This window comes from Pseudorca crassidens, chromosome 5 (assembly GCF_039906515.1).
Source record: "Pseudorca crassidens isolate mPseCra1 chromosome 5, mPseCra1.hap1, whole genome shotgun sequence".
Lineage (NCBI taxonomy): Eukaryota > Metazoa > Chordata > Mammalia > Artiodactyla > Delphinidae > Pseudorca > Pseudorca crassidens.
Window position 1 is genome coordinate 25975541 of NC_090300.1, and position 15152 is coordinate 25990692.

The following is a 15152-nucleotide window of genomic DNA, read 5'->3' on the forward strand; positions in this document are numbered from 1 at the left end:
CGAAATCTCAAGAAGATAAAATGACTTTCCTAAGGCCACACAATGGGCAAATTGCAGAAGCAGAGGTTGTCTGTAAACACAGATCTGTCTGGCTCCCAAAGGTCTGTCTTTTTCCACTAACTCCCAGTCTTTTTTTTGTTTTTTTTGTTTTTTTTTTTGCGGTACGCGGGCCTCTCACTGCTGTGGCCTCTCCCGTTGCGGAGCCCAGGCTCCAGACTCGCAGGCTCAACGGCCATGGCTCACGGGCCCAGCCGCTCCGCGGCATGTGGGATCTTCCCGGACCGGGGCACGAACCCGTGTCCCCTGCATCGGCAGGCGGACTCTCAACCACTGCGCCACCAGGGAAGCCCAACTCGCAGTGTTTTGAAAACAAAACTGAATTGTAAGAATGGTCCTTGACTCTAATAGGATTATATCTGTGTAGGAGAAAGAGTTAAATTAATAAACAAAGACTATCAGATAAGGAAATACTATATAAAACGTGAACAATGAAAATGTGTGCATTTTGCAAGCAATGATTGCTATAAATGAACAGGAAGGAGGAGGGAGGACATCGGTGTTGATTGAAGTTCCCGGGGAGGTTTCATCAAACAAACAAAAAAAAAGAACAATTCATAATTAATGAGCGAAAGTGCGACAAATTCCCTAAGTAGGTCAAAAATTTGAAAGCTGGAACTCAGGCAGGATTAGGTGGATAGGGAAAGCTATAGCTTGAAACATGTTCAGCTCTGGCAATCACTAATCTATTCTCTGTTTCTGTGAGTTCAGTTTTTTAAAATTCCACATATATGTGAGATGATACAGTATTTGTCTTTCTCTGTCCTATTTCACTTAGCACAATGCCCTTAAGCCTCATCCATGTTGTCACAAATGGCAATATTTCCTTCTACTTCATGGTTCAATAATACTCTAGTGTGTGTGCATGTGCGTGTGTGTGTGTGTGTGTGTGTGTGTATTTATATATATCATTTTTTCTTTATGCATTCATCCGTTGATAGACCCTTAGGTTATTTCCACGTCTTGGCTGTTGTAAATAATGGTCCAGTGAACATGGGAATGTGAACAGCTTTTGGGGATAATGATTTAGTTTCCTTCAGATATATTCTCAGAAGTGGAATTGCTAGATCATATCACAATTTTTAAGTTTTTGAGGAACCAAAATCTTTTACTATGGAAATACATCTGTGTATTAATTGTAAAGAAAAAAAAAGTAGAAAGAAAAGAGAATGTAATTTAATTACAATAAATTGATGTGTATTGATGTCAATAGTAACTGTTGGTGTCTGCGGGTACATGTATGTGAGTGTGTGTGTATACATATATTACCAAAGGGCTTTAAATGCTAATGGTGGCATTTTTTCTCATTCTTAATGTGCATAGGAATCAATGTGAATATCTTCCCTTAATATGGATACTTTAGTAGTAGTCCAGTATATTAATTTTTTTCACTCTGCTTTATTTTTGAAAAACACTAGTAATTTACCTGTATTGGTAACTTACCTAAGAAATCAAGTACCCTTCGACAGAATAAACATATGGAAAACAGTTAACATACAATCTGAGTGGTCCATCCTAATGACAGAATCTCTTTATATTTTCCTTCACTCCTACTTTCCTGTCTGTCATATGCACTTCTTAATCTCCCTGCTTGCTAAGCCCTAAAGCCCATCTTGTATGACATTTTTGGGGCATGTCATTCATTTGGAATATGGAGTGGTCTATACAACAGATCTCTTCAAGTTGCAGGAAAGCCAAACAAAATTTTCTGTCACAGTTGAGAGTCAGTCTCAGTAAATACCTCACTTTGACTAGATGTTGACTATTTCAGAAAATTAAAGTCTTTAAACTTGATGAAAGCAGCTTTTGTCAAACTGCACTGTTTATCTGTGTCTTTCAGAATAGCAAGCTACAGACTTCTTTTAGTGTAACTCTTTATTAAGAAAAAGCCATTGGGGAGAAACCGGGGAAATGTATAAAGCTCTTCAATGAAAGCAATGAATTTTGGATTAAATTTGAAGAGAAATACACTAAGAAATAACTAATGAAAAGAGAAGAAAACTGTACACACAGACATGCTTTTAAAATGCAGAGTACTATATTGCTAAATTATTCTAATAAAAAGAATTAGAAAATTGTAAAGATGGATATATATGCAAGGGATGTGTGGACTTTATAAATTTCAAATCTTCCAGACAGTTTCTTTTTAATTTTAAAGATAAACTTTAAATTATATTTTTGTTTTATTCTTAATATATTGAAATAAATTAGAAAATATTAATTTGGAAAAGTAGGTTCTTTGCTGATTCTTGAGGTACTGTAATTTTTTTGTGTGATAAATCAAGTAACAATGATTATTTTAGCATGCTATTCTATCTTTACTGAAAAATGGTTGACTTAAAAAAATCTGATTAAACTCTTGAAAATTAGAAAAGAATTTCTGCCTATTTAACAAGATAAAATAAGTAATCAACTTAAAGAATGGTTTTAACAAAAGAAATGGAAAACATCATGCATGCTATCAACAATTTAAGGAAAATCTTGTTCCTTTCAAATTATCTTCATCCCAAAGTAACTATTAGATTTCAAAAAGAGAATTCAGGGATGTAGAAGGAGAAAAACAAAATTCATGTAGATTTGTAATAAGTAATGAACTTCTCTGTGCTTAATTATAAAATAATTTAAAAAATAATTTTAAAAGACATTTTTCTTAACACTGATTTAAGTTCAGTTACTTTTCCTTTAGGAATGTAATCTGAAATGGCAGAAAAAATCCTTAAGGAAAGCACATAATGATATAAAATCCTGCACCTACTCAGGAGACTTTTAAAATTTGACAGAGCTTAACTTCCAGGTGAGAAATGGACAAATTAGAGCATAACTTTCTTCTGCTGATCATAAATGATTAGATAATTGATTAATTGAAAATGTGCATATTTAAAAAATGAGATTATTCTATTAAATTTTTTATTTTCATTTGTGATTACATAAATATACATTTTACAAATCTTGCCAAATTGTGACATCAGAGCCCCACCTTGTGGCCAGTGTAGATAACTAATAGAGTCTAAATTTTAAGCAAAAAGCAAGAGCCTTAAATTTTTTTTAAGGTTCATGCTTTCAAAATGTTTCTTAAAGGCTAACATAAATAAAAATGATATAAATTTGGGTGATTTTTTTCAGGAATTCCTTTTTTTATTTTTGTAGATACAACACAGTGTTTTAAAAGGAGGAATTGGGATACCTTATTCTGAAATAAGGGGTAGCTAGCATATTCCCAGTTAGTACTGATGAAGTTGTTTTCTATACTTTATGTACTTTGGAAACTGCTAATCTGTTTTCACTAGGTAATAGGGGCCAATGATAAAATCAGTTTAGAAATGGTCAGACTCAATTACAACTGATACAGTAATTGGTTTTGAGTAAACAAAATAACTTACATGACTTTAGAAAACTTCCATAGGGTTTGATTATAAAGAACAAATGTATTTTTAAAAATTCCTTTGTGGCAGGGAAAGGTAAATCACGATTTTTTTTTTCTCATAATCAGCACAGGGCTAGTAAAGTGCAGCAATGAAGACAGGTTCTCTTTTGGTTTTTTGAGGATTAAGGGAATTTGTTCCTGCTGAAGTTATTGAAGGGAGGTGTGCTAGAGTAGTTCTAAATTACTGTAGCTCTCACGTACTCAGATGTTGCCCCACATCCTTCTTGATCATCGTTCCCTCCTTTGAGTTGCCTTGCACCCTGGCTGCTTCACTGAATTCAGGTGCTGCTCATCTAAGTCTAGAGCAATTTCGTTGATTTTCATATTGTCCTAAGGTGGCTTTCCTTTTGATCTTCTGTGAGCCAAGAGGAGAGGAAATTTTAAAATATACCTATGATCAAAACCTCAATGGTTTGGTGTCTGTGATAGCAAGTCTCCAAAGATGGTCCTCAATGACCCATGCCTCCCAGGATTCGTATCTCTGCACACTTCGCTCTCACCTTGAACCTGGGTGGGCCTTCTGTAACCAGTGGAGTGCAGTAGAAGTTACTCTGCATAACTTCCAAGTTGAGTCAGAAGAGACCCAGTGGCTTTGATCACCTAGAACATTCACTCGTAGGCACTTCTGGAATCCAGGTGCCATTCTGTGAAAAGCCCATGCCACATAAAAGCACTCCAGCCAACAGTGGAAGCTCAGTTACTACATCATCCGGCACCATGTGAGTGAATTATTTGGACATCAAGCTCTGTCGAACCTTCAGATGACTATTGTCCCCATGGTTGACTTCTGCCTGCAATCACATGTGAGTCCCCAAGCGAGAACCACCCAGCTGAGCCCAGTCAACCCACAGAGCCGTGAGAGAGGAAGATTACATTGTTTTGAGTCACTAAGTCCTGCATAGTTTATTACGCAGCAATAGAAACCAAAACAGGGATAATTGCCCATACTTCCTCTCTAATTGGGCCTGCTTTCCTGAGCACTTAACGTACTGGATTGTTCATTTACCTTTCATTTTCCTCAATAAAGCCATGTTTCTCGAAGGAAGGGACTGGTCCTTATTCAGTCTTTTCAGTTTTAGAGAGAGCCTGGCATACAGTAGGCACTCATATGTGTGAATGAGTAATTGGGAGTTGATTTTATGTCTGAGATTTTGTTGTATTTGAATCAAAATGATCCCTGAGGGAAATAGGAGTTTTGAATTTAACAGACCAAAAATAAAAATAAATCTATGTGTTCTTTGGCTGTGCTGTGTGAGGTAAAGACTTGAGAAAGACTGTACAATCTGTTCCTGAATAAAAGAATATGTAGGCAGCCCCAAGTTGGATAGAGTGATGTACTAAGATGTTATAAAAAGAAACCCATATCACTGTTATCCTCAATATCCTGTGAGAAAGGACCGAGACAGGGAATGGTCAGTTTATGAGTAAACTGCTTGGCAGGTTTAGTCTTTTATATTGAAAGACAAAAATACCAATTTCTCCCGAGGGTATACTGTGTCCAGAGACTTGACCCATGGTAAGATGGCCAAGTAAGATTTGGTGCAATCACGCAAAGAAGAGAGAGCTCGTGATTGTAGACGGCCTTGGGTCCAGCCAATAGCCTGAGTTCCCTCAGTCTTTTGTTTCTTCAGCTCCCAAAGCACAGACACTATTTGAGAAATTTCATGGAGCTGCAAGATGTTCTCTCAGGTTATTTGTACAATGGGAAAGAAAGGTCACAGAGTCCAGCTTCCTTCCTGTGTCCGTGACAGATCACTAGTCACAGATCACTAGATCACTAGACTTTAAATAAATATTTTGAATTGAATGAATTTGGTTTTACACATCTTAAAACAGTTTTTAGTAAAATGCAAAAGCATTATATCCATATACTGACTAAAAAATCTATATTTTATCATCCCACTTTAAACTAAGAAATAGTTCTAAAGTAGAAAAATGTGAAAACGGTGGATTTCTAAATGCCAAGGAGAGTGTGTCCTTGAGGTGTATTCTCACAGGAACTACTGTTGTTACCATAGTTACAGATTACACTGCTCATTGGGTGTGGCTTGTTGATTTTAACCAAACAACATTTTAACATCTGTTCAGTATGGTGCTAGAAATGTGATCAATAATGGAATTAAAACTTTATAATTTCAAAAGTATGGACCTGAATGAATTTGTTCAAAAAATGAATTGTTTAGGAGAGCTGTAATGTGGATGATGTCAGAAAGAAAAAACAGAATTTAGAAACTTCTTGACTGCATGTCAGTAATAGTTTGAATAAAACAGACTAGGGAAAAAGTATTTTTATACAAATACAGAGGAGATATCTTTAACAGTTTAAAATTGGTAAAGGATTTGGCAGATCTGAGACGTTAAAAGGGTAACAAACAGTGAATTCGAGTGTGTAAAGTGACAGATATGGGAGAGAGCAATGAAATCAAGGAGTTATAATCAATCTAATTATAGTCCAAAGTGAGGATGTGAAAACTGGACATAAACCCCACCTAACTTGCCAATGATTAGAAAGGTTTCATCTCCTAATTTGGGGTGTTTGTTTTGGCCTTAAGATTTCAGATTCTATTTTGGGGAGGAAGCATGTTGTGTGCACTGTTTTTCAAACAGTTTCATCCTTCAGCAGACTTTCTTGTAAATATTTATTCCAATGTTTCCTTATTTTTTAAAGTCTAAAATGAGGACAGAAGGAGATGTGCAGAATGTGTACTTGTCCATGTCGCATGATTAATTGGAGCGCTCAGATGTTTGTAGCCCAGAATCTAAAGCTTCAATGATGGTTTACATTTGTAACAGTTACATGTAATTTTCCCTGAACATCCCTGTGCTTCCCAGATTTTCCACCCACTCGTAGTTAAGTGGGGCCATGTGACTGTTTTTTGGCCACTGGCCTGTGACCAGAAATAATGTGGATCACTCCCAAGGCCAAACGTTTAAAAGCCCATTATAGCGACCCTTGAAGCATATATATACTGAGATGTCTGGATCCTGAGTCACTCTTTGGAAGGGAGTTTCCATGAAGGGGTATCAGACCCACAACAGCTATGTGTGAGAAAGAAAGAAGTTTTACATGTTAAGCCACTGAGGTTTCCAGGCTTGCAAGATGGCTTATTTTTACCTAATATACCAATCACACGTTTGAGAAAAAGATACATATTTTAATTGAAGAAGATAGATTTAGGTATCTATTGGTTTTAAAATAATGAAAACCTAGAGTTAATTTAGGTTTTAGTGATTTAATTTGTATCATCTAACAACAGAATCTCAAGATTGGAGTGGTCTTAAAAGCTAGGCAGTCCAATCTCTGTCCTGCCTTCACCCTAAACAAACCCCTTTCAGGTTTCCCTGGTCGATGATCATCCAGACTGTACTTGAAAACTTTATTTAGTGAATGTTTATTAGGCGTCTCTTAACATGCCTATCGTTGTACCTGACATTAAAGATTTGATTTAGATTAATAGATAGGATTTATCATCTTTGCATTACAATCCAGTGATGATCAAGTCATTGAATCCTGACGTAGACACAGCAGAGCATTTTCTTAACTGTGCTAGAATCTGTCTTTTGTAACTTCGACTTAAAGTTTATACATGTACATTTGAAAACGATAGGAAAAAGTTAATGCCTTTTAACATGGGTGTCTCTTTCATATATTTAACTGCAGTAATCACAACTGTTTCCTCTCTCCCCCCAACCCCCTATGCCTCCTCCTTTCATCTTTTCCACACTTAAAATATCAGACTCTTCCCTAGTCTTTTATATTGAAAGACAAAAATAGCCAATTTCTCCCGAGGGTATACTATGTCCAGAGACTTGACCCATGGTAAGATGGCCAAGTAAGATTTGGTGCAATCGCGCAAAGAAGAGAGAGCTCGTGATTGTAGACAGCCTTGGTTCCAGCCAATAGCCTGAGTTCCCTCAGTCTTTTGTTTCTTCAGCTCCAAAAGCACAGACACAATTTGAGAAATTTCATGGAGCTGCAAGATGTTCTCTCAGGTTATTTGTACAATGGGAAAGAAAGGTCACAGAGTCCAGCTTCCTTCCCATGTCCGTGACAGATCACTAGACCTCTGCTTGAGGGTTTGCAGATTGCTCATCTGTGGTTGAAAAGCTCCTGTTAGCAGAATGCTTTTCCTTATATTGAGCTGATAGCAGCTGCCCTTGCAACTTCCTCCTGTCGCCTCTTGTTCTGCTTTCTAAAGGAGCACAGACTAAGTTGAACGCCCTTTCTATGTGTTAGCAATGCAAATGGATTGTGGTTTTCCTAAATCTGCTCTCCAAGACAAACATTTCAGGATTCACAGCCATCTCATCATCCTGTCCTCTGTGGCTCTCTGCTTCTCTCTCCATTGTCAACATCGCACTTGACAGTGTGTCACCTAGAAACCTGGCTCCTGCAGTGATTCTGATTGCCTCCTTTGGTCTGGTCACTCTATTTCTAGATGTAAAGCCTAAGATTTTACCATCTTATATAGGGGGTTATACCACAATGATTTAAAAGAAAACACCAGATTAGTGGTTTTCAAACCAGGCTGCACATTAAAATCACCTGGGGGAGCAGTTAAAAAATGCTGATGCTCACGTCCTAGTCCTGACCAAAGAAACCAGGATCTCCAGGAGTAAGGCCCAAATACAGCTATTTTTTAAAGTGCTTCAGTGATTTTAATGTGCAGTAATGCGTTTTGCTCTTAAATGAGGCTTCTCTCAACCTGTATGCAAATGCAATTTTTTATTTGAATGTAAAATATCGGACTTTTGCTCTGTTCCAGTTTAATTATCTCTGATAATAGGAGTCCCATAATTTCCAAATGCAATTTTGTGAGGTCAGTCTTCAACAATCTTCAACAAAGCTAGAACACTGAAACTACTAAAATGTCCATAAGATGTTTAGAAAAGTTTGGAAAGGAATTTTAAGAAGTATAAGGATGAACTCATTTCAATTTAATATTTCTTATATTGTTGGGTTTATGCATAATTTGTACTGTGTGTAAGAGCATCCTACATCATACTATGAATAAACTTGGATGATCATTGTTAGCAGATGACAGAGACCAGTATTTATGGGATACAAGAATGTTTTTCCAAATTCTAGGTCCTTCCAAACAAAACAAGCATTAATCCTCTGTGAGTTCTTTTCTATTGAAACACTAGGTTTCAAGGCATATCCAAATAATTTTTTTTTTACAGTGGTGTGTTAGTTTCTGCTTTATAACAAAGTGTATCAGTTATACATATACATATGTTCCCATATCTCTTCCCTCTTATGTCTCCCTCCCTTCCACCCTCCCTATCCCACCCCTCTAGGTGGTCACAAACCACGGAGCTGATCTCCCTGTGCTATGCGGCTGCTTCCCGCTAGCTATCTATTTTACGTTTGGTATAAACTACCTTTTATTCCTTTAACTTTCGATATCTTTCAGCTGTTAAAAGGAATGTCATTTTAGAAAGTTTGGCAGCAGAAAACGAGTCCGGCACATCTGAAATTAATCAGTGTTGAGTAAGAATTAAGAGGAACAACTGCAGTTATTTAAATTTGCATCTCTGGGTCAAGATTGCCCAAGCATTGCAGTAAAATAGATTAGAATTTCTTAAAAATCCATGTTATTGGCCCTTTATTTAAAAGGCCAGGAGCAGCCCTCACATTGCATCCCCCATTGTTCTTGGTATATTGAATACATTGTTGATAATGATCATGATGTACAGTTTTGAAAGCACCTAGTTCTTAGGCTAAGGCATCATGCATTGATGTTCATAGTATTTTTCACATCCACTTAAAATGAGTTAGGGATAGTCCAGAGGAATAATGTTAATACCATCAAAATGAAGATACAAGAGGTCAGAAAACATTTAGAGGAAGTGGTGAGATATTTATTGTAATTGCACACACAACTTATTATTTCTCTCTGTAGAGCCAAGACAAAAGAAGAAACACAATAGGTTACTCTACAGAGGTCTCTTGATGTTGCCCAAAGACATTTTTCACTGCCCAGTTACTCACCCTTTTTTTTTTTTCTATATCTGTATATATTAGACCTTCATCTAGAGATTCAGTCTTGCTTGCCCTCACCTCAGTTCTAATCCTGTCTGTGCTCAAGGGCCCCAAGTAGGTCAAGTAACGAGTTAACACTGATGCCTGTTTGGCTTTGACTTTTTCCTGTCAGATTTGTTAACCAAGTTTTATTTTGAGCCTGTGGAGAAATCATACTCTTCATTTATTAGAACTGGATTTGTCTTGTTCTTTTTTTTTTTTTTTTTTTTTTTTTTTTTGCGGTACGCGGGCCTCTCACTGCTGTGGCCTCTCCCGTTGTGGAGCACAGGCTCCGGACACGCAGGCTCAGTGGCCATGGCTCACGGGCCCAGCCGCTTGCAGCATGTGGGATCTTCCTGGACCAGGGCACGAACCTGCGTCCCTGCATCGGCAGGCGGACTCTCAACCACTGCGCCACCAGGGAAGCCACTGTCTTGTTCGTTTTGTCTGAACACCTTCCTGGATACCTTGATTCTCATTGCTGTTACCCTGAGACTGGGATCCTGTCAAGGACTAGAGGTCAGTTTGTGCTTTACAAACATGCCAGTTAGCTTTTGCCAAACAAAAGATTACATAACAAACCACTCCCACAGCACAGTGCCTTACAATTACAATAATTTAATTTCATGGATCTATGAGTTGCCTGGGCTCAGCTTAATGGGGTTTTCCCTGCTGTAAATCTCTCATTTCCCTTCCAGGCCCAATGGTCTCACCCCAGCATATTTCCCCCATGGCAATGACAGAGGGAAAGGCAAGTGGAAACATAGAAGGACTCTTGGAACTGGCACATCACCACTTCCATATTATTCTTTTGCTAAAGCAAGTCATATTGCTGAACCTAATCTGAAGGATAAAGAAATATACTTGGAACCCTTAGGGAGAGAAACATGGCTGAGAATGTGGAAGCAGGAAGGACTGTTGAAAGGTATGAAATGTTATTTAAAACATTAAAAAATTATTATCCCAATTAAAAAAAATGTACAGTTGACCCCTTGAACAACACAGGAATTAGGGGCACCAACCCTCATGCAGTTGAAAATCCGAGTAAGACTTTATAGTCAGCCCTCTGTATCCCCTGTTCTGCATCCACGGATTGTACCAACCACAGATCACGTACTGCGCTAGTACATATCGAAAAAAAAAATTCAGGAATAAGTGGACCCACGCAGTTCACACCCGTGTTGTTCAAGGGTCCACTGTATTACGAAATAACTATTACGCCATATGCTAGTAGGATGCTGTTTCATTTATCAATTCATTTCTTTCAATAAATATTTGAAGGCCCAGGGCAAAAGCGTCTAACCTGCCTTCTCTTCTGATTCATCACATAATGTCACATAATCCCCGGCAACTCACTTAAGGTTTTTTTTTTTAACTTTTTTTTTTTTTTTTTTTTTTGCGGTACGCAGGCCTCTCACTGTTGTGGTCTCTCCCGTTGCGGAGCACAGGCTCCGGACGCGCAGGCTCAGCGGCCATGGCTCACGGGCCCAGCCGCTCCGCGGCATGCGGGATCCTCCCGGACCGGGGCACGAACCCGTGTCCCCTGCATCGGCAGGCGGACTCTCAACCACAGCGCCGCCAGGGAAGCCCAAGGTTTTTTTTTAAACTTTTCTTTTTCTTGATGTACAGTTCTATAAGATTGAACATGGGTGTAAATTCTTGTACCAACCACCATAATCAGGATATAGAACAGAACATCACAGCAAAGCAATGGTTTTTTTTTTTTTTTGCTCCTTTGTAGTTAAAACCTCCCCCTGCTCCTAATTGCTGACATCAGCTAATCTGTTCTTCCAAATAGTTTTGCCTTTTTTAGGTTGTCATATTATTGGACTCATACAGCATGTTACCTTTGGCCACTGGCTTCTTTCACTCAGCATAATGTCTTTGGGATTCATCAATACTATTGCATGTTCCTTTTCATTGTGTACAATAGTACAGTAATAGTAATAGTAATTGCAATAGTAATCCATGATATGGAAGAATTATAGCTTTTTAATCCATTGACTTATCAAAGGACATTTGAGTTATTTCTAGTTTAGGTGATTATGAATAAAATGTCCATAGACACTCATGTACATGTTTTGTATAACCATAAGTTTATACCTCATTAGAGTAAATAGCTAAGAGTGGGATTGCTTTGCCATATGGTAAGTGTATGATGTTTGTGTTCAGAGTACATGACTGTGTGGTTACCATTCTTTTAAACTTGTTAAGGTTTGTACTATGACTCATGATGTAGTCTATGAAGGTGAATGTTCTACGTCCACATGAGAAGAATCAGTATTCTGCTATTGTTGAATGACATGTTCCACAAATGTCAATTGGTCCAATTGTTTGATGGTGGTGTTCAGTTCTTCTGTATCTTTATGATTCCTGAGAAAGGAGTGTTGAAATCCCCAAGTACAGTGATTGATATGTTTCTCTTGCCATGTCTATTCACTTTTGCTTTAATATTTTGAAGCTCTGTTGTTAGTTACATATATTTAGCATTTTTATATCTTATTAATGTATTGACTCTTTTATCATTATGCAATGTCCCTCTTTATTTCTGGTAATTTTCTTGGCTCTGAGGTTTATTCTGTCTGATAATATATTCCAGTTTTTCTCTGACTAGTGTTTATATATTACCATTGTTTTCCTTTTTAATCTACCTAAATTATTATATTTAAAGTGGAATTCTTATAGACCGTATATATTTGTTACCCTCTTCCTAATCTGAAAACTGTGTCTTTTAATTGCCATGTTTAAATCATTTATCTTTAAATTAATTACTTACATGTTTAGAGTTAGGTCTACCATTTTATTTTTTGTTTTCTGTTTGTCCCTTCTATTTTTCATTCCACTGCTTCTGCCTTCTTTTGGGTTATTTGAATATTTTAAGTATTACTTTTAAATTTATCAATTATATTTTTAATATGTCTTTTCGTATCTTTTCCAGTGGTATTACAATATGCATACTTAAGTTTTCACAGTCTACTTAGAGTTAATATTTTACCATTTCTAGTCAAATGTAGAAACCTTACCACCATATCTTCCTTTATATTTTAGTTGTGATATTTATTAACTCTGTGTTCATTGAACAATCCACCAATGTTATAATTTTTACTTTCAACCATTTAAAAAATTTAAAGAACCATTTAAAATAACTTCAATGAAAAATAGTCTGTTTATTTATGCAATGTTTACCATTTGTGTTGCTCTTCCTTTATTCCCAAAGTTCCATGTTTCTCTTGTATATTTTCCCTTTCACCTGAAACACTTCCTTTTGCACTTCTTGTATATTAGGTTTTCTGGTGATAAGTTATCTTAGTTTTTATTCATTTGAGAATGTCTTTATTTCATCTTAATTTGTGAATGAAAGTTATTTTTACTGGATAGGGAATTATAGGTTGACAGTCTTTTCTTACAGTGCAATATTGGTTTTGCTTCACTGCCGCCTTTTTTTTTTTTTTTGCAGTGCGCGGGCCTCTCACTGTTGTGGCCTCTCCCGTTAAGGAGCGCAGGCTCAGCGGCCATGGCTCACGGGCCCAGCTGCTCTGCGGCATGTGGGATCTTCCTGGACCAGGGCACAAACCCGTGTCCCCTGCATCGGCAGGCGGACTCTCAACCCCTGCGCCACCAGGGAAGCCCCACTGCCTTCTTTTTGATGACAAACTTACAATCACTTGAATAGTTATTCTCCTACGTGTAATGCTTTATTTTTCTCTAATGGCTTTCAAGATTTTTTCTCTGTGATTTTCAACAATTTGATCACGATATGTATTGGCACGGAATTCTTTGAGTTTATCCTGTTAGGGGTTTGCTGAACTTCTTGAATCTGCAAGCTTATGTCTTTACCCAAAGTTGGAAAGTTTTCAGGCATTATTTCTTCAAGTACATTTTTTCCTGTACAATAATCTTTCTCTTTTCTTTCTGAAACTTCAAAAACACAAACGTTAGACCTTCTGATATTTTCTTCAGTTTCTCAAAACTGTTCATATTCTCTTTCAAATTTTTTTCTCTCTAATGTTCAAATTGGATAATTTCTACTAATCTACCTCCAAGTACATTAACTCTTCTCTTGTCTTCATTGAGCCCATCTAGTAAAGTTTTTTTCATTTTGGTGATTGTATTTTACAGTTCTAAAATTTCCATTTGTTTCTCCTTTATAGCCTCTATTTATCTGATGAAATTTTTATCTTTCCATTTGTTTTAAGAATTTTTTTGTTACTTCTTTAAACATTTCATAATAGCTTCTTTAAAGTCTTTGTCTGATAATTCAACATCTGATTCATAATTAGGTTGATGTCTGTTGATTTCCTTTCCTTCGACAATTTGTGAGACCTTTCTGATTCTTTCATATATTGAATAATTTGGGACTGGATATTTTGAATATTAAGTTACAGTGCTCTTGGTCTAGATTAGATCCTACGGAGAATGCTTTCTTGTTGTTATTGTTTTGTTTTAGTAAGCAATTGACTCAGGTGCTGGCTGCAATTTCTGATATGACTTATGTGGACTGTGGTTCAAATGTCAGTATACTTTTCAAAGTCTTCCCAATGTTATTCAGCTCTCTCCTGCATGTGTGCTTCATGGGGGCCAGTCTGAGGCCTGAGTGCAGTCTACCTCATGCATCAGTTCTCAAAGCTTATTGGTATAATGTTTAGGGTCATATCTACCGCTCAGCTCAGGGGTGAGCCAAAGGGTTCATATAAAATGTTTTGAAATCCTTTTCTTGAGCACCTTTTTCTCTATAGTGTCTCCCCAAACAATCTTGCTCCCCAGGTTCCTTCTTCCTGGTCCTCTGCTAGTCTTTTTAACCTGCATGCATGTCCTGAGCTTGCTTCTGCTTCTAGATGCAAGTGGCAGGAGGATAGAGAGAAAAAAATGGAGATATTCCTTTATGCTCTTTGGATCACATCGTTTCTCCGGTTGGAGAGCAGGATTATCCTCTTTTCAGGTACTCACCTAACTGCCACTGCCACCACCACCACAGGGTTGCAGCTTCAGGAGTGGGGCTTGCTGGCAGCAAAGCTGAGAAAGAAAGAAGAAAACGTTAGGAATTTACCCCTACTCTCTCTGTCTTCTAGAGGCTGCACTTCCCAATCCTAAGAACAAAAGAAGATGCATTTCTCTTGGAACTCTTTTTGTCCATGCCTGGTACACTATTCTGGGATTTATGCTGACTCAAAGACAAGGAGATATGTATGAAAAAGGAATAAAACAAGGAAACTTCCCACTGATTGCTTGTACTTTGAGTTCTGCTTTTCTTCCCAAGCCACCTTCTACCATTTACTTGGAGTTCCGATGTGGCCCACTCCATGCATTTTGCCAAGGGCTTTGGTTGTATGTGGTTGGAGAGACAGAGAGGAGCTTCTTACTTCATCTTCACAGGAACTTGAACCCTCACTTAAGTTTTGTAAACTTCAGTTACTTCATCTTCAAAGGGAGTGTTATTAATACTTGCCCTTTCTAATTCCTAAGATATATATAGGAATAAAATGAAATGGCATATATGAAAGTGTTTTGTAAACTGTAAAGTACCTTATGATTGTGATCATGGTAAGATATTGACCTTTGAATACTTCTACATAATTTGAAAATAATTTTTCCCATTTCAACTTTATTATTCTTGGCAATTTCCTCAATATACAGTGCCACATTAAT